The sequence below is a fragment of the Littorina saxatilis genome, linkage group LG8 (genome assembly GCF_037325665.1).
Source record: "Littorina saxatilis isolate snail1 linkage group LG8, US_GU_Lsax_2.0, whole genome shotgun sequence".
NCBI lineage: Eukaryota > Metazoa > Mollusca > Gastropoda > Littorinimorpha > Littorinidae > Littorina > Littorina saxatilis.
The window spans coordinates 11,067,463-11,087,159 of NC_090252.1; the positions used below are offsets into that span (position 1 = coordinate 11,067,463).

A 19,697-nucleotide genomic window follows, 5' to 3' on the forward strand; every position below is an offset into this window, starting at 1 on the left:
CAAAATTTGAAAAATAAATACCTAACAATCAAAACAACAACAACATACAAACAAATAACACTCAACAACTATATCCATTATTGCATCAATAAAACAATAACCGTATGTTCTGGTGTGTGCGTGTCTGTTCGAATGTTAGCCTGTATGGGAGTGAGTGTGTGTTTATGTGTGTGTGTGGTATGTATGTGGGTGTTTGTGTGTGTGTGTGAGTGTGTGTACGCATGGGCGTGTGTGTGAATGTGTGGGTGTGTATGTGTGTGTGTCTGTATGTGTGTGTGTGTGTGTGTGTGTGTATGTGTGTGTGTCTGTATGTGTGTGTGTGTGTGTGTGTGTGTGTGTGTGTGAATTTTACAAACATTTTTTTGTTTGTTTTACCTATTACCTTGCTTTACTTCTTTACATGTCAACCATTTCCACTACAACAAAACACCAAATTATCAAATCAATCAACACCAAAACATTGTCCACTGCAAAACAACACTTATAAATCAACCTGACCATGCACATACTTATCATCAGTTAAATTCGTGGTTATGATATCAAGCAACTACTCCCAAGCTAATTTATGCCCTACACCACAACCTATCACATCCTAACCCGACGTCTTAAACTCCGCAGACGCTGTGTCGACTAAACTACACTGAAGATTTTGCTGAATCTGGCTAATTGATGGAGCCAGTTTCAGTGGTGATGACGATGTGAAGGTGCGACGGACGACAACCCGGCAGGCCATGACAGCAGACAGCTGGACAGTGTCGATCGTTGGACTTGGCACTCTGGAATCAGCTTTCTGTGCGTTGTTGGGGCAACCTCGTAGAAGTATAGGATTACTCGTGGATCACTTGGTGTTTTCCAACATACTCATAATGCAAGAGACAGGAGCTGTCGGCTTTGCTTTTCACCCCCGAGGGGCTAGCCGACCCCAGACTCCACATTGCGTGAAACCCGCTGACGATAAGCATGTTGTTTTTGAAGCGTTGGTAGTTTTCTGGGTTGTCAGTGAGTCCGTGGCCTTATGACGTGACGTTGGCCAGGTTGGTGACAACTGACAACCCCGACTCACACTGGATTGTGTGGTGAGTCAAGTTCGCAACGCCGTTATGGCGTCATGAAGATCCAGTCCCCTCTTTGTGCGAAGCTACCTCAACAAAGTCTCAAGTCTCGACGCCAGCACCACTGTCGTAGGCCCACTAGGCGACGTCGACGCACCCTCCGACGAAGGCGAAAACGATGTCTAAGGCAGTCCAAGTCGATCACTCCAATCCGAACACATCTAAATCTTTAAGTGCTCTTTCACTGCACTATATAAATAATCTGTATCTATTGCTAAAGCTTGGGAGCACTTGTATAACAGCATAACCAACCACAAAAATAGCCTTTAATTAATACAAATGTGTTTCAATAATGAACACCTTTCTTTACGTATCTTAATCGGACACGCTTGTAGACTAGAAAAAGGGCGGGGTAACTTTCAATTCTTCGCCTATTCGCAGAAAAGGGGTGTGACAAGAGAAGGTCCCGTTTTCAATGACGCTTGTAAAACTTATGTCTACCTATTCCATTTACACATTTTATAAAATACACACGACTAATTAACACAATAGTTCACATTACGAAGCACGTTGCCGCCTCTCCGCCCAAGTACCCGGCTCCTCGGCCCCGAGGCTTGGGATACCGGCACCTCGGATCAGCGACCGTTTATGAAATGGGCGGAGAGCCATCTTGCTCTCGTAATGAAATGTTGTCCGATGTCCAATAATATAACACATGTCACACAGTGACCTACATCACACTACCACAGCACCGTTTTGAGAATTGTTTGTAGAAGGAGTGCATTAAAATGTTTATGCATGACCTCCTTTTCTCTTACTACAGTGTCATGTGGCGCTACGAAGTCACGAAGGTGCGTTCCAACTCTTGTTAAGATATCTATTTATTTACAAGCCGCCATTGTTGTGACTTCTCTTGTCAAAAGGGAAAAACGTAAACATGCCAATTTTGAATTTTAGAGGGTATTAAACTATAGCGTGTCCGTGCTAAACGTAGTTTAATAACACATGAAATACTATACCTGCAACAGAAATTCTCAAGACATTATTTCAAACAATCACAATTGAATATCCATATCTCAATAATAACAATTCCTTAATCAATCCGGTTGTGTTGTCTCACAACAAGGGAAGAAGCACTTCCAAAGGTAGATTTCAAGAATCTCATGAATTCAAAACAACTTGCCGTGATTATATTCACACACACATTCAATATGTCCAATATTCCAGCGTCACGTTATTAACCAATAGAACAACAAATAGCCTTTATCATTTCACACCGATAGACACATACTCATTATCCACACTTATCAGCGATGATGATTAATGATTTATAAAAAAAACCAGAAATAAACAAAACAAAACAACACAAAATGTTATCTTTACCTCCTTCTCAACCCTAAACAATGACTTCATTAATCTTTACCTTTCTTCTTTATCAATAAAATAATTAATCTCTTAATCAACTTAATTCTTTCCCACACCAAAAATAAAAAAAATAAAAAAATAAAAACCACTCAATCCAGGGTTGGCGCAGAGGGTGTCGTGGGTGGGAAACGAGGGGGTTTGGGGATTATGTCACGGAAGGTGCTGATGGTTACGGGGTGTGAGTTCATTCCAACCGTGGACATGGAAACACCGTGACTTGGGGTCCCTTTTGTAACATAAAAGGCTCTTCCACCATGGATGATCTTTGGGTGAACAGTGTAATTGTCCATGACAATTTTCCGCATGCGGTAACATTGATAGAGGGTTAGTTTGATGGTTTTGGGCAAGACTATGGTCTGACCGGTTTTGATTTCTTGCAAATAGAAACGTGGCCATGCAATAAAGAGATCGTCCGTGCCAAGACCGCGCTTAAGGAGGGAGAGGTTCTGAAACCAGCATGCCAAACACAAATCATATTCAGTAGGGCAATAGGCTAGAGATGTCAAATAGATGTCCACATAAACTTTACCATTCGTAATCTCAAGGTATACTTCTGAGCGGTAGACCATTGTTTTCAAGACCGTAGTAGAATATTTTATCAAGAATATCAACAGAAGAGCAAGTGAAAGAAGCTCAAGTCCCAACAACAAGTGGTTGGAAATAGGAGGTTCACACGAGGGTAAGGTTTCGGCGTGTGCCTGTGGCAGAGGGGGAGTAGGGTTATACACCAGGGGTTGATTAACACGTGCTGGTGTCGGCGTGCTTGTGTTAGGTCGCCAGTTCAAGGCAGGTGAGGGGGCAAGCACTTGTGCGTTTGCAGCTGATATAGCTGGGTGCTGGCCAGACATCATAGCAATTACTAAACACAGCGTGCGTAGTCGCTTACAGAGGAGGAAGACAGCCACTGCAAGAATGCATGCTAGAACTAGCGCGACCGTTGCAAAAATGTGCGCGCGGCCAGGTCGCGACTGAATACATCACAGTGCATTATGCACCTGCCACGAGGCCAAGCGAAGGTAATCACGAAACACGGAATGAAAAGGAGCGCGATAGGTTGTAGTGAAAATATGATTATTCTAAAAGGAAAAGGTGGCTTAATAATCCCATTTAAACTAACCGTCACAATTCTAAAATAAAACACATTAACATTAATTTATCATCAAAATATCAAAATTCATTTCACTATTCCTCTATATTGTTTTTATTCAAAACAAAAACGTCTTTTATGAATAACTACCTGAAGGCCCCACACTTCACTTATCATTACTGGCAATTTACACTTATTATGAACTTTGTATGGCGAGAAGCGACCTCTGCCCACACCATTCAGCGGTGAACCAATTCCAAATCGCCTCAATTCCAAATACCATTCTAATTATCATAATCTGCTCTAATTCTCCTATTACCGACTCAATTTACACTATTCGTGTATCAACATGTCCCCCCTTACTTAATAACTCACTAAGTAAATCACTTAAGTGACTAGGTATATTTTTTTGCGACGGTGAATTCCAATATCACACTTGTACATATCAGACATACCCGTCTGAATATTTTTCTTCTTCATCTGGGTATTCTCAGTCCGCGTCAACTTCTCTTTATTCCACGTCATTTTAATAATTTGCGTTTATAAGGGAACGCCGAATTTCAGTTCCCGCACAGCGACTAATCATCGCACATCATTACATAACCGCGTACCTCAACAAGTACGCAAGAGCTCCACACCAAAGTGACCCACCTAGGTCCCACAACAACTTTCCATTGACTATTTCGCGCCCGTCTTGCATAACGACGCTTTCCTTACCACAACTGTACTCGTGTACTCAACAAAATACACTTTGTTAGACTCGTGGGCTACCCACACAGGTCCCACAACAATTTTACTCTGGAACTCCCGTTCCCATCTCTGGTTAGTCGTACCCCGACTGTACTCGTGTATTCCACAAAATACACTTCATTAGACTCGCGGGCTACCCACACAGGTCCCACAACAATTTTACTCTGGAACGGCTCCCGTTCCCATCTCTGGTTAGTAAACGAAATAAATGAGACGTGATATAAAAAAAAATGAATCCACTAGAAGTGTACTGAGCGCTCAGTTAAAAACAAAAATTGATAACCTAAACGATGATTCTATGCATGTGTTAGTCACTCGAGCCTGACCCGTTACAATATCAAACGTCGAAACATCGAGTCTCTTCATCAAGAACACTTCAATATCCATAATTATGTACCATGTATGTACAACATCTTGAAATGCTGCTTTTCAGCACTTCCAACTGTTTCCCCTTTTTGTTTTCCACTCTCCCTGAATACCCATAGGATTTTCTTCTCATTTACAACACCATCGTAAATTGTTTACTATATATTCCTTTCTTTTCCGTTTTATACATCTTCCGTCTATGCCTTCTTTTATTTAAGTGCGGCCTTCCTAACAACTACCATCTTTCCTTCCCTTAAAACCTTTCTTATAATATAATTATTAACAAATAATAGTGCAGGACTGAAACAAAACAAAACAAGTCGCGTAAGGCGAAAATACAATATTTAGTCAAGTAGCTGTCGAACTCACAGAATGAAACTGAACGCAACGCAACGCAGCAAGACCGTATACTCACTCGTAGCATCGTCACTCCACCGCTCATGGCAAAGGCAGTGCCAGTGGAATTGACAAGAAGAGCGGGGTATTCGTTGCGCTGAGAAGGATAGCACGCTTTTCTGTACCTCTCTTCGTTTTAACTTTCTGAGCGTGTTTTTAATCCAAACATATCATATCTATATATTTTTGGAATCAGGAACCGACAAGGAATAAGATGAAAGTGTTTTTAAATTGATTTCGAAAAAAAAATTTGATAATAATTTTTATATATTTAATTTTCAGAGCTTGTTTTTAATCCGAATATAACATATTTATATGTTTTTGGAATCAGCAAATGATGGAAAATAAGATAAACGTAAATTTGGATCGTTTTATAAATTTTAATTTTTTTTTACAATTTTCAGATTTTTAATGACCAAAGTCATTAATTAATTTTTAAGCCACCAAGCTGAAATGCAATACCGAACCCCGGGCTTCGTCGAAGAGTACTTGACCAAAATTTCAACCAATTTGGTTGAAAAATGAGGGCGTGACAGTGCCGCCTCAACTTTCACGAAAAGCCGGATATGACGTCATCAAAGACATTTATCAAAAAAATGAAAAAAACGTTCGGAGATTTCATACCCAGGAACTCTCATGTCAAATTTCATAAAGATCGGTCCAGTAGTTTAGTCTGAATCGCTCTACACACACACACACACACGCACACACACACGCACGCACATACACCACGACCCTCGTTTCGATTCCCCCTCGATGTTAAAATATTTAGTCAAAACTTGACTAAATATAAAAACACATGTAATTATAAGCATTACTCATGACTTAACACATTAAAACATACCTTGGACATTGAGACAAACAATTATCATAACACAATATTAGTGAACTAGCACCCGTTTTCACAACATAAGTACACTTACGTACAAGCATAAGAACATATAGTTGTCGCGTTAAACACATGAAACCACACATATTGATGTTGAAGTTGGGCACATTCAGGTCATGCCCAACGACAACATCTTCACATCATCAATCATTTTCTTCTTTTCTTTTTGCGACCTGTTTGAGTAAAGCGGATGTGAAAGCCTCTAACCAGTTCGTCGGGCAAGTTATCCACAGGCTCCCATGTATTGTCCTTTGCCCCGTAGCCTTTCCACTTTACTTTGTAATGTTTGACCCCGTCAATAGACTTACAAAGTCCATGTGTTCCGCTGTGCGCTGGCACTCGAAACCCTCTGTCTAACTGACGTGGTAATGGAAAATATGCACTGCTAGAAACGCCAGTACCAAGGTCCTGTTCTTCGAACTGTACTCCTCTATCCATTCTAGTGGTGACGTCACCTTCCCCAACGAATTCAGCGCCGTGAAAATTCAACTTAACTTCTCTGTCACTCCCGCTAAGTCTATCCCTTTCAATAGGGGATGGTGGATCCATGCTATTGTCTACGCTGCTTAGACCAGAATGAGCGCCTAGTGGTGAAAATAGCAGTCTATCCATTGAAACAATATTTCCACCTGTCTGAATTTGGGCAGTAGCACCGCTCTCCTTGCTAAATAAATCGTCCTCCCTAGATGTCAGCCGATCGTGCAGATTTGAATGCAAGGTCCCGGGGGTGGAAATGGGAAATAATTCCTCTCTAAGATCTTCGTAGAAACTCTCATCATCCGCATTATCAGGTTTCCTTAATTTAATCATCTTCCATAAAATTTTAAAAATTTAAATAAAACGTTCTTCACTTACGGCTATCAAAACATCCTATTCTAGACACATCAAAATCAAATGCCAAATACCTACTAACACAATTTAACTTAAAGGAATAAATCATGAAGCAGAGGGACAGTGAGAGAAGAGAAAGAACCCTGTGAAAGATGCATAAGAACAATTTGGCAATCTCGCCGCACGTCACAAATCCAACACATCACAGCACCCCACCGCAAACTAGAGGAAGGTAAAACGAGATGCGAGGGTTGTTTTGAGGGAGGGTATTTGCATAGTATCAAAACAACTCTGTGAACATGACGAACAAACGTACACAAGGGGTTTGATCATAAAAGAAAAGTATCATAATTAAAAGACAATTCAAGAAAAGTATAACAAGACGTTGGGGAGAAGCGTTTCTAAAATATTCTTTAAACTTCAACAGTCATTGAAAATCCTACATCATCTTTGTGGCATATACAGAAGATTCAATATAATCATTGATACATCAACAGCTCAATATAATCATTGATGACGACAGCAGCCTTTGACAAAACTTTTCGCTTCCCTTGTTACATAAACAAAGCTTGAAAATATCAATGTCTTGAAGAACGTTATACAAATGACAGATCAGTTATACAGTTTGCCTTTATACCTGCTATACATATCTCTCACTGCCTTTATACACTTGTGAAATCAGAACATGTTGTCCAACAATATGCTTGTGTAGGAATACGTAAGCCTACCGTACTCTTTGCAGTTATTAACGTCAAACAATCAAAACAAAATCTTCTCCAAACACGGTCTGCTGGGGTTTCACAAATAGGTAAGGGCGGGGAAGCTTTTTTTTTCCTGTTGAGGCGTATAGAGACGGACATGAAGAAAAGGGTGGCAGTGGGATCAACAAGAGAGAGGGGTTTGGAAAAAAAAAATTGCTCATTTTTTTCGTTTCATTTTCTTCATTTTCGCTTAAGTTTTCGTCCTAATGTTCTGTCCATTACCCTGCATCTGCATCAACTATCGCGGGGTCGATCATGGTGGATGACCTGGTCTTTAAAGATGTTTATTAAAGATGTCCATAATTACTTTTACTCGCTTGGCTTTAGGAGTGTTGAGAGGACAGACAGATCTTTATAATGGAGACAAAGAACAAGGTACGAACAATCTTAAGAATGCAAACGAAACCAAGAGCAACAATTTCTTCTTTTTATTTAGGGTACAACTTGACACAAAAGGGGAAACAACGTGCGTACGTGCTTACCTGATGCAGACTGTTCTGTTGGCACTCTATTTCAACTGTCGTATCCTAGCTATCACTTGTTTCTATGCTAACTTATTCTAAATAATCACTTGTATTATCTTTTCTGCTTGTCAACACTCCTATACTCTATTTCCCTAGCCCTATTTCCTCTGGTCTGGTCTATAGCTCCGTCCTCCAAGAAAAATCTCTGCAGTCCGTCTTTGTGTTCCCCATCCCCCTAGATTAAGTAAGCTTGGGCCCTGTGCCGTCTTCCCATTTTTGGAGACCTACGTCACAGGTTCCAGCATCATGGAGAGAGATAGAGAGAGAGAGAGAGAGAGAGAGAGAGAGAGAGAGAGAGAGAGAGAGAGAGTGAGTGAGAGAGAGAGAGAGAGAGAGAGATTCCCATCGTGGCGCCTATCGCCAGGTATCGTGCGGCTATAGCGTATTAGGAAATGCCCTCGGTACACACGCGGCTTACTGCCCGCTACTTATTCTGCTTACCCTGCAAAATACTGCTTACTCAGCTACTATTGTACTACACGATGGCCAAGAGAATTTGTCTGCGTCAGGTTTGCCTTCAACGTACACACAGGCACACACTAAAAAAACCCAATAATAATACACTATAATAATAACATCAATATCAACCCGTGATACAATCTGCCCCTCGTCGCCAGGCCTGCATGCTTGTCTTCTATATTCCTCCAATGGCAAGACAAGATTAAATCATGTGACAGTAACAGTTACGTCACGTCCACCCTAATGTTTTGTTGTGGCTAGCAACGGGGCTGGGATATCTTGTCATTTTACTTTGGTGGTTGTGGTGTTCAGACTTGTTTGAAGCGGTGGCAGTTTTCTGTGAGAGAAGTGTTTGACTTTGTGTTTCTGTTGATTAATCTCATGTCTCAAGACAGTATTTCTTCACAAGAATTAGCTCAGGAAATTAGTGAAGCGCAAGCAGCTAACCAAAAACTGTTAGATTTTTCTCGTCAAAAAAACAATTTAATCATTCCAGAAAGTATGGCTTTTGAGCAAGATCAGGAAATTCCTCTTCCACCACCAACACCATCAGAATTTTGGACAGAAGAAGAGAAGAAAACTTTGTTAGAGAATCGGAAGTATTTTGAAGAAATGGTGCAAATTGTAGATAAAGCTGTAAAAGAAGGGCCGATAGAATTACCTAAAAAGCCGAAAAGAAAGATTGAGCAGTTGTTCAAAGAAAAAACAGGAGTAAAGAAAAGCAGAAATGATCTCACAACTCCACAGGCATTACACAATTATCTGATTTCTAATCAAGCTGATATAAAAACAACGATTTCCAGAGAAGCTTTTTCTGAGAAATTATTTGAAAACCCATAAAATGAAGACGAAATGGTAGAAAGATTAAAAAAAGGAGTGAGAAATTTAGCTAGACAAGATGCACAGACTATGATGATTTACATTCAGTTTGGCAACTTTTTAATTCTGTGTAAAAACTGGCAGGAGAAGGAGAGGAAATAAGGGAGAATAAAAGAAACTTGGGCTGACTGGTTGAAAGCAAAAACAGGCTATTCCGATGTTCATGCACGGAAATTACGAGCCGTTGCAGGTGTATCCTGGATTTTTTGCTGTTGGTCTTCCCTTTCGTTTTATTTACAGCAAGCTAAATAACATTAAGAGCATGCTGCAAGTGCCAGAATTTGCTTCCATCTGGAAACAAGCTCCTCATGTACCAGAAACAAGCCAGCTCCAACATTCTCAAGAATTCTAGGATTCTAAAAATAGTACCGTTCACGCGTGAACGGTTAGGTCTTGCTGGTAAACCGGCGGCTTGGGTCACTCTGTTTCAACGCTTCGCTTCACTACGCTTCAATATTTAGGCTGCCTTTTCAGGCGGCCACCGAGTGCACTTTATGCAAATGACTTGTTTATTGAATCAAGCTTTGACAAGTGTACTTGGTGGCTGCTTTGAAACTCAACAAAGCCTACTCCCCTTTCACAAATACTTCCCTAACGCAAGCAACGTCCTCTTCCCCGCTGCAGTCAAAACAAAGCTGTCATAGCGGGTTTTCCCGATTGACAAAAATTCTTATTACACACTCAGACTATTTGGAGCCGCGTTTGTCCTCCAGTGCCCAATTGCATAAGAATATTCTGGTGATGAATAAACGCGCTTTGTGTCATTAGCATCTAAAGATTTCTTGTTTACAATAGTTGTGTTGATCTGATGAAGCGCGGAACTGATCTTAGGGTTGTCATGGTGAAACACTCGCTTCTGAAACAGTGCTTCCTTGTAGTTATCATGCGATATGCTCGACTTTACAACCTGTTTGCTAAGCCAACACCCTTTGCTTTTTTAACCACCCCTTTCTCACTTGCAACACTGTACATCTTTGCACGCAATCCAACATACTCCTTAATTATCTTCCCATTCATTTCATCTTTCATCTTTCCAATAACCTTCTTGTTAACATTTGAGTGCAATGGTGATTCTTTAGGGTAGTCGCAAGTGTCATAAAAAGAATCTTTTCCTTTTACTGCAGGACTTTCAGCTTCTAGATCTTTGTAAATGTCATCCGCTGGAATGTCAAGTAAGAATGAATCTGTGTCTGTGTAAAGTACTCTCGATTTGGGATATCTTGGTTTCAAATAATCATACAAAAACTCAAGCATCAACAGTTTTGACAACTCTAGCACAGTAAAGCCTATGAATACTGGTTTGTCAAGCTTGACTTCAAGTTTTTTCATTAAGATACCATACAGCTGTTCATGAAAGTATTTAAAGTCTTGATACTGTGGTTTGGATGTCAGCTTGATGGCCTCATTTTCTCTTGTAACAAGTCTAACATCCTTTCTCTTGTGTGGGTTTTCCATTGTCTTACCAAAGCAACTGTTGTTCATCAGTTTAAAAAAGTCTTTCTCTGATGCATCAGCGGCTTTGGTTCTCAGTTCTGTGTTTTTCATTATGTAAGGTTTCATAAACTGTTCTTGATCAAATAAAATTATACGATGAACAGCCTTCAAAATTAATCCATGTCTAATGTAAAACTGTAACAGTCTGTAGTGACACACATACTTCTTTTTGTGAAACAGATTGGGCACCAGCTTTGGAGGTTCTCTTGGGTTTACTTTTAACCTCTCAGCCGCTAAAGGATAATCATTATGTAGATCATGAAGTGATAGTGGATAGTCTAAGTCAACTTCTAGTATCCATCCCTTTCGACTGTCTGGGCCTGCTTTTAATATTGTCAGCACAACACATTGTGAAAATGGTCCTGAATAGATCTTAAAGTTCCGAAGTGGAAGCGTCTGACACATTGCCCAACCATACAAATTGTTTGCATCTAGATACATGATGTAATTAGAAGGTTTCATAGGATCAAAGTCGTCCAAGTATTTGTTGTTGGCTTTGCAGTAATTGTGTGAAGCCATACTGATTCCTCCACGCAGTCCATTTTCAATCATCTGAAGTGTAGGTAGATCTGATAGCAAGTCAATTTTTACTCCTGTAAATCTAAGAAATGCATCCCAGCTCATGCCTGGTGCAGATATGTAATGTGAAGGATCTAGATTGTAGTGCTTCATACATGTTCTTCTGTAATTCTCAAATATATCTGCAAGTAAACAAACATCAGCCAACAAATATTGATCATGATAATAACCCATTGTATTACATCCTAAGTTATTCCATGCAGTCTTAGCGTGTTCATAGTCTTCGTCACTTATACCTTTACCCTTCAGCCGTGAGAAGTAAGCATCCTTTGGTGGTAACTCATCTTCATCAAACCTCTCCCACGAATCCATGTATTCATATGAATAGACTCCCTTTCTAACTAAGTCACTGTCAAAGTACTTACATGTGATTGGGAAAGCAGTTAGTGATGAAGATAAAGACTCAAGTGTTCCCATCAGATGTTGAGCAGAATCGTAGAAGTATAAACTATTCAGAGTAAAGGCCATGTACTTTTCTGAAGACTGCGCAATGCATCTTGCTTTTTATTCATCAGTTACTGCCTGCATCAATCAATCAATCAATATGAAGCTTATATAGCGCGTATTCCGTGGGTACAGTTCTAAGCGCTTGTCGAAGAGTTGTCAACACAGGACTAACAAAGAAACTAACATCTTCAGACGGACACGAACCCTATCACACACTAGCAAACCCTGGTAAACAAACAACTGTTTAACAACAATGTACACATCAATATCTAGGTCCAAACAAAATAATATTAAGCACAAAGAAAACACCTCTCACAGAGCACAGCACAAGAATGTATTTTGGGGCACAGCACATCACGTCGAGCATGAAAGTCGCAGCCAGCTACGTGAAGAACTGAGTCTTCAACCTACTCTTGAACGCGTCAAGAGAGGGGCTCTGGCGAAGCTCAAGCGGCAGGGAGTTCCAGACGGAGGGGCCCGCGGAGGGAAATGCACGCTGACCAGCAGATGCGAGTTTCGAGCGAGGGATGTGGAGGCGGAGAGGGTCAGCAGCAGAACGAAGGGGACGGTCGGAGGGCTGGGTGTACAGGTCCAGGGAGGATTGAAGGTACTCGGGAGCAGAGTCGTTGAGACACTTGTAGACCAGAGTGGACAGTTTGTAGGAGATTCGGGTGTTGACAGGGAGCCAGTGCAAGGAGCGAAGTAGGGGGGTGATGTGGTCTCGCTTCGTCTTCCTCAACGTCAGCCTGGCAGCGGCGTTCTGGACTCGTTGTAGGCCATGAATGGATGAGGCGGGGAGGCCAGCCAGAAGGGAGTTGCAGTAGTCCAGACGACTGAAGATGAGGGAGACAACCAGCTTGACACAGGCGTCGTGGGTGAGGTAGCGACGGATGGAGGCGATGCGTCGTAGGTGGAAAAAGCAGGTCTTGATGATGAAGGAGATGTGTGTCTGGGTCACTCTCCTAGAAACTGGTCAGTCGGGACAGCGTACAAAAACATTTAAATAAACAACAAAATAATTACTTTCCTTTATTTTTATGTGTTTTGTTGTCTTCAGTGTTATTTGGAGGAACAGTGTGAACAAGAACTAAAGCGTTTGTAAATTCTGTGATTTGCTTTGCACTGCAGAAGCTCTGAAATCGCCACTTTTTTCCATTCGAAAGTGTGACATGCTATCTCTGCACATACACATGCCTCAAATTTACCCATTTGATAACACATTTTTCTACAATTGTTGCAAATTCCTGTGTATGAATTTGATTTCACCCGCCCGATGCGCCCAAACGATCTTTCGATAATAACTTAGTTGCATTTGACAATGTAGAAACAATCGTCTCGCACGTCACGCATGGTGTCCAATTTTTAGCTTCAACGCCTTGCCCAAACATAACTTGTGCATACTGTTTCAGGGGATGGATAATTCTACTCTGACATAGTAAAATATTCGATGTCGTTAATCGCGATTGAGTGAGATTCAAGTTGAGTCTGTAAAGCAAGTTTAATGAGATGTTCTGATAGATCTGCAAGTGGTGTCCGAAAATTTGCGATACGTGTGAGCACATTGCAGAACTATTTTCTGGCAAACTTGCGATCTTTCAACCCATTCGCGCATGAATATAAGGGAGTCCCTGCGGGGGTTACACGGTGCAAACGTGTTTTCGTACAATCGAGCACGCGGTTAGACGCAGGAAAACTTTGTTGTTGCGGGGTCCGCGCCAAAGTTGACGACAGACGTGCGAGACGGTACATGTGATCACAACCTTTGAGGTAAGTTTGAGCTTTACAACGGCTCTATTTTTACTATTTAGCGTGTAGAACTTAAACCACTAATATGATTTTGTCATGTTTACAAACTGAATTCGAAAAAAATGCCTTTCTGTCAGAAAAAACGCAACCAAGTGGCAAATTCATGGGTAGAGTAGATCTAGGTACAGTCCAACGTGAAAAGAAGTTTTCGTTTTTTGACTCACATGCGAAGCAAAAGTGAGTCTATGTACTCACCCGAGTCGTCCGTCCGTCCGTCCGTCCGTCCGGACGTCCGTCCGGACGTCCGTCCGGACGTCCGTCCGTCCGGAAAACTTTAACGTTGGATATTTCTTGGACACTATTCAGTCTATCAGTACCAAATTTGGCAAGATGGTGTATGATGACAAGGCCCCAAAAAACATACATAGCATCTTGACCTTGCTTCAAGGTCAAGGTCGCAGGGGCCATAAATGTTGCCTAAAAAACAGCTATTTTTCACATTTTTCCCATTTTCTCTGAAGTTTTTGAGATTCAATACCTCACCTATATATGATATATAGGGCAAAGTAAGCCCCATCTTTTGATACCAGTTTGGTTTACCTTGCTTCAAGGTCAAGGTCACAGGAGCTCTTCAAAGTTGGATTGTATACATATTTTGAAGTGACCTTGACCCTGAACTATGGAAGATAACTGTTTCAAACTTAAAAATTATGTGGGGCACATGTTATGCTTTCATCATGAGACACATTTGGTCACATATGATCAAGGTCAAGGTCACTTTGACCCTTATGAAATGTGACCAAAATAAGGTAGTGAACCACTAAAAGTGACCATATCTCATGGTAGAAAGAGCCAATAAGCACCATTGTACTTCCTATGTCTTGAATTAACAGCTTTGTGTTGCATGACCTTGGATGACCTTGGGTCTTGGGTCAAGGTCACATGTATTTTGGTAGGAAAAATGTGTAAAGCATGTGAGTCGTATGGGCTTTGCCCTTCTTGTTTATGATTGTTTTGCGCCTCTTGTTAGTTTATTTTCTATTTTTTTAAATGAAGATTAGATCATGTGGTTCAGGTTCATTTGTTTTGTTGAGAATCTCAAGAAATAGCGTTTGAATCTCTCATCATAGCCAGAGCTGTCTCGTTCGTATAGCAGACGCCATTGCTGCTTTCCGCATGCGGTGTCAGCGATGCGTGCGGGACAGAAATTATGACAGATACTGGCATTTTCATTCGCACTGGAGCAGATTTTACACAGCGTGTAGTCATTTTTACATTTAGTCAAGTTTTGACTAAATGTTTTATCATAGAGGGGGAATCGAGACGAGGGTCGTGGTGTATATGTTTGTGTGTCTGTCTGTGCGTGTGTGTGTAGAGCGATTCAGAGTAAACTACTGGACCGATCTTTATGAAATTTGACATGAGAGTTCCTGGGCATTATATCCCCAGACGTTTTTTTCATTTTTTGGATAAATGTCTTTGATGACGTCATATCCGGCTTTTTGTAAAAGTTGAAGCGGCACTGTCATACCCTCATTTTTCAATCAAATTGATTGAAATTTTGGCAAAGCAATCTTCGACGAAGGCCGGACTTTGTGTTGCATTTCAGCTTGGAGGCTTAAAAATTAGTTAATGACTTTGGTCATTAAAAATCTGAAAATTGTAATTAAAATTTTATTTTTTTATAAAACGATCCAAAACTACGTTCATTTTATTCTTCATCATTTTCTGATCCAAAAACATATAAATATGTTATATTGGGATTAAAAACAAGCTCTGAAAATTAAAAATATCAAAATTATGATTAAAATTAAATTTCCGAAATCGATTTAAAAACAATTCCATCTTATTCCTTGTCGGTTCCTAAAACATATAGATATGATATGTTTGGATTAAAAACACGCTCAGAAAGTTCAAACGAAGAGAGGTGCAGTAAAGCGGGCTTATGCAGCACAGCGAAACCACTACCGCCCTAAACAGGCTCGTCAGTTTCACTGCGGTCATTGTTAAAAAATGCAGTGCGTTCAGTTTCATTCTGTGAGTTCCACAGCTTGACTAAATGTAGTAATTTCGCCTTACGCGACTTGTTGTTTCTTTGTGTTACGAGGATGTGTTCAGGACAGAACCACTCTGGTTTCCAATGTGTGTATCTTGGGATCTTGACGGTTGTAACATGCACTGTTATGTACCTCAATGTGAGATGTAAAGCTGTGGTAGCAATTAAAATATCTGACTCCAACTGTTGCATACTTTTTTTCAGATGCCAGGATGCTGCTAATGCTCCTATCCTTTCTGCCAGTCCAGTCAATGCTGATCCAGGAGCAGATCAGAGAGACCGGTACGTTTCTACTGTAAATAATTGTTTTAACATGTTTTTCATTAATCTTAATCTTATTATACTGGAATGACTTTGCTTGCATGCAGTCATTTTTTAAATTTTCTGTATCCATACTGATTTGTGCAGACATTCCTAGCAAAGTCTTTTCATGGCATGGTAAGTGTAGGTTACATATGGAATCAATTATATTTATACATGTATTTCAAGTACCAAATTACTCCTAGTTGGTATGAATGGAGAGCTTCAGTTTGCTTTTCTGAGGTAGACATTTCCAAGTTTATTGGTGTCATTTGCTCCTTGTATTTTTAATTCATGATGTAAACCTTTTTAGTTACTATTTTTAATTTTTCTATTTTAAGAAAGGTTCATTTGTTTGTCCACAGATTGACACACTGGATGGGAATAGGGTGGTTGTCCGTTTCCTTAGGAAACAAGGATCATCGTTTGTGTGGCCTGCTGTGGAGGAGATATTTTTTGTGAAGTTTGATGAAGTAGTTGAGGTGCTGCCTGTCCCAAATCTTGACAGGCGTGGCAGACACACATTTCAATAAAAAGTTGTTTCGTTTTGACTGAAATAAACCCATGGTTAACTGATATTGGTGTCTGTGTTTGTTTGCGGTGTCCATGGTTACACGCGAGACGTTCTGTGTCATTTGATGAATATCTGCATGCATTACCAAGATTTTTCAAAGTATGTCCATATTCCTGTTTTAAGTATTCATGGAGATTCTTTAAATCATACAATTTTGCAGATAGCAATATCTGATCACTTGCTGGAAAGGTTTTCTGTAAATAATGAAATGGTTGATCTGGCGTCCTCATAGTAATCCCCCCATTATGTAAGTGTATGGTATATTTTGAAACTTCTGGTACTTCTATGAAGCAATTTCTATTGTATCTCATTGGAAATTGCATGATAATCACTTGTATTTTTTATGATAAGAGTAAAAATGTGCCTCTAATGGTGCCCTGTGTTACACGCGAGACGAGGCAACCTTCAACACATTATCTTAAATTACAACATTTCCAAAAGTTTATCTTGCTTTTCAAAACCTTGTGTTGGAAAGTTGAGATGTTAAACAAACCAAACACACCAAAATATTTCAATTTTGACTAACTTTATTTTTGGGCACTCATGTCACACATCTGACCAGTTTTCAGGAGAGTGACCCGTCTGCATGGAGAGAGTGGAGTCGAGAAAGACGCCAAGGCTCTTGACAGCAGGGGAGAATGGAACAGTCGCGTCATCCAGCTGGAGGTCGGTCACAGTGAGGGAAGCAATCTTCTGTCGTGTTCCAACGAGAAGGGCCTCCGTCTTCTCACTGTTCAGCTTCAGCTTGTTCTCAGTCATCCAGTTCTTGATGTCAGTGAAACAACTGGAGATGGATCCAAGGAGATCGTCAACGTCCTCCGGCTTGGCGCTGTTCTGGAGCTGCGTGTCATCGGCAAAGGAGTTGTAGTTCAGGCCGTGGCGTTCGATGACCAGGGAGAGGGGTTGGGTGTACAGGGTGAAAAGGACAGGGCCGAGGACAGATCCTTGTGGGACGCCGAAGCGGACAGGGACAGGCTGAGAAGAGAACGAATCAGTGGTGACAGTCTGAGAGCGGTTCTGGAGGTAGTTCCTAAACCAAGAGAGGGCGGTGTCGTGAATGCCGAACGTGGAACTGAGGCGATCGACGAGTAGCTGGTGGTCGATCGTGTCGAAGGCCGCGGAAAGGTCCAGCAGCACAAGGGCAGAGACGAGACCGCTATCTGTTGCGTTCAGGAGGTCCGTGGTGATTCGCAGGAGCGCCGTCTCGGTGCTGTGGTGAGGGCGGTACGCAGACTGGTACACTGGCATCAGCGAGTTCCGAGACAGGTGGGCGCTCAACTGCTCCAGGATGATACGCTCCAGAAGCTTGGAGAGGAAGGGCAGGTTGGACACAGGACGGTAGTTCTTCAACTCGTTGACGTCAAGGCCGGGCTTCTTGATGAGTGGGCGGACAACGGCAGACTTGAAGCAGTCGGGAACGACGCCTGTGGCCAGGGATATGTTGATGATATCTGTGATAGACGGCAGGAGCTTGTCCAGACACTTGGTGAAGAGGAAGCCTGGCAGGGGATCTAGCTCGCAGGTCTTGATGGCCGTCTTGGTGATGAGTCGTTTGACGTGGTTTTGAGTGACAGGCTGAAAGCACGTGAGGGGGGAGCCGGAGAAGGAAGGGGAGGGTGGGGACGGGACGAAGGGCTGCTGATCGAGTGTTTTCCGAAGCTTGTCAATCTTGTCCTTGAAGAACTCCGAGAATAACTCCGGGATATCCTGTGGTGGGTGAGCAGTGGGTAAGGGGGCAGCGGGGGAGGAGCCCAGGAGAGAGGACATGATGGAGAACAGCTCCCTGGATGATGAGGCGTTGACGATGCAGTCGTGGAAGTGCTCGATCTTGGCAGCAGTGATGGCTTGCGTGACTCGACGCACCGCATCCCTGAGAATCTGCTTATGAACCTCCAGGCCAGAGTGTCGCCATGCACGCTCCGCTCGCCGTCTCTCGATCTTGGCGGCTGTGATGTCCTCAGAGAACCAGGGAGCCGGCTGTCGCTCAGAGACTGCGCATAGAGATGGCGGGGCGTGTTTGTCGAGGAGCTGGCGCAGAGTCGAGCTGAAGAAATGGGCGAGGTCGGAGCCGACGGGTCTCGCTGGGCAAGCAGCAGGGCAGCTTCGTCTCCAAAAGCATCTGTCTCAATGTCTCGTAGCTTGCGACGTGTGACCATCTTCCGCTTCTTTGCTGGCTTGGTGATGTTGACGACGAAGTTGATGGCGGTGTGGTCGGAGACAAGATGGTCGTTGGCGACGAGGCTGGAGACCAGATTGTCCGAGGGTCGAGTGACAATCCAATCCAGGATGTGGCCACGGGAGTGGGAGGGAAAAGGAACGACCTGGTCCACACTGTAGCTGTCCAACAGCGCACGGGCCCGCTTGGTGTCAGCGTTGGCAGGGCAGTCCCAGTGGATGTTAAAGTCACCGAGGACGATGGCGCTATGGGACGTCCCGTTGTAGTGGTCGAGGGCTTGGGAGAACTCGTCGAAGAAAGTAGAGTCCTTCAGCTTGTTCTTGGTGTTAGGGGGAGGGCGATATATACACAGGAAGGTGAGGGTGGTGGTGGTGGCGACCGTCATCTCCACGGCTTCGAAGGTGGTGTGGGGGAAGGGGAGGCTGTCCGAGAAGGACGCTGCAGCATGCATGTGGTCCTTGTAGACGACGGCGATGCCTCCACCACGCCCAGCCCTGCGGGGGTCAGCTGCTTGATCTTGGGGTCATCACCAGGTCGCAGCCACGTCTCGGTGATGAACAGGGCGTCTAACTTGTTTTCTATAATGTAGTCTGCTATCAGATCTGCTTTGCCTTCTGGATTTACTGACTGGGAGTTGAGGAGGCAGAGGTGTAGGGTGTTTTTGGAATGAGTGGGTGGGTGCTGATTTTGGGTGGGCGGGTGCTGGGGAGGGGTTGTGGGAGAAAGGGGAGGGGTGGGGAGGTGAGGGGTGATGGGAGGATGGGGAGGGGTGGTGAGAGAATGGGGAGGGGTGGTGGGAGAATAGGGAGGGATAGAAGGAAGCAGAGAAAGGGTGGGGGGATGCTGGGGAGGGGTAGTGGTACATTGGGTGGGGGTGGTGGGCGTGAGAGAAGTGTAGGTAGGAGA

General features: G+C 42.6%; 1 long non-coding RNA gene across 1 annotated transcript; it reads left to right on the plus strand.

Annotated features, from left to right (window-relative positions):
• The first annotated feature begins 13,573 nt into the window (after window positions 1–13,573).
• LOC138972769 (uncharacterized) lies at window positions 13,574–16,602 on the plus strand. Its single transcript, XR_011457743.1, has 3 exons — window positions 13,574–13,706; window positions 15,946–16,023; window positions 16,407–16,602. It is a non-coding gene; the product is annotated as an uncharacterized lncRNA (long non-coding RNA).
• Window positions 16,603–19,697: the final 3,095 nt, after the last annotated feature.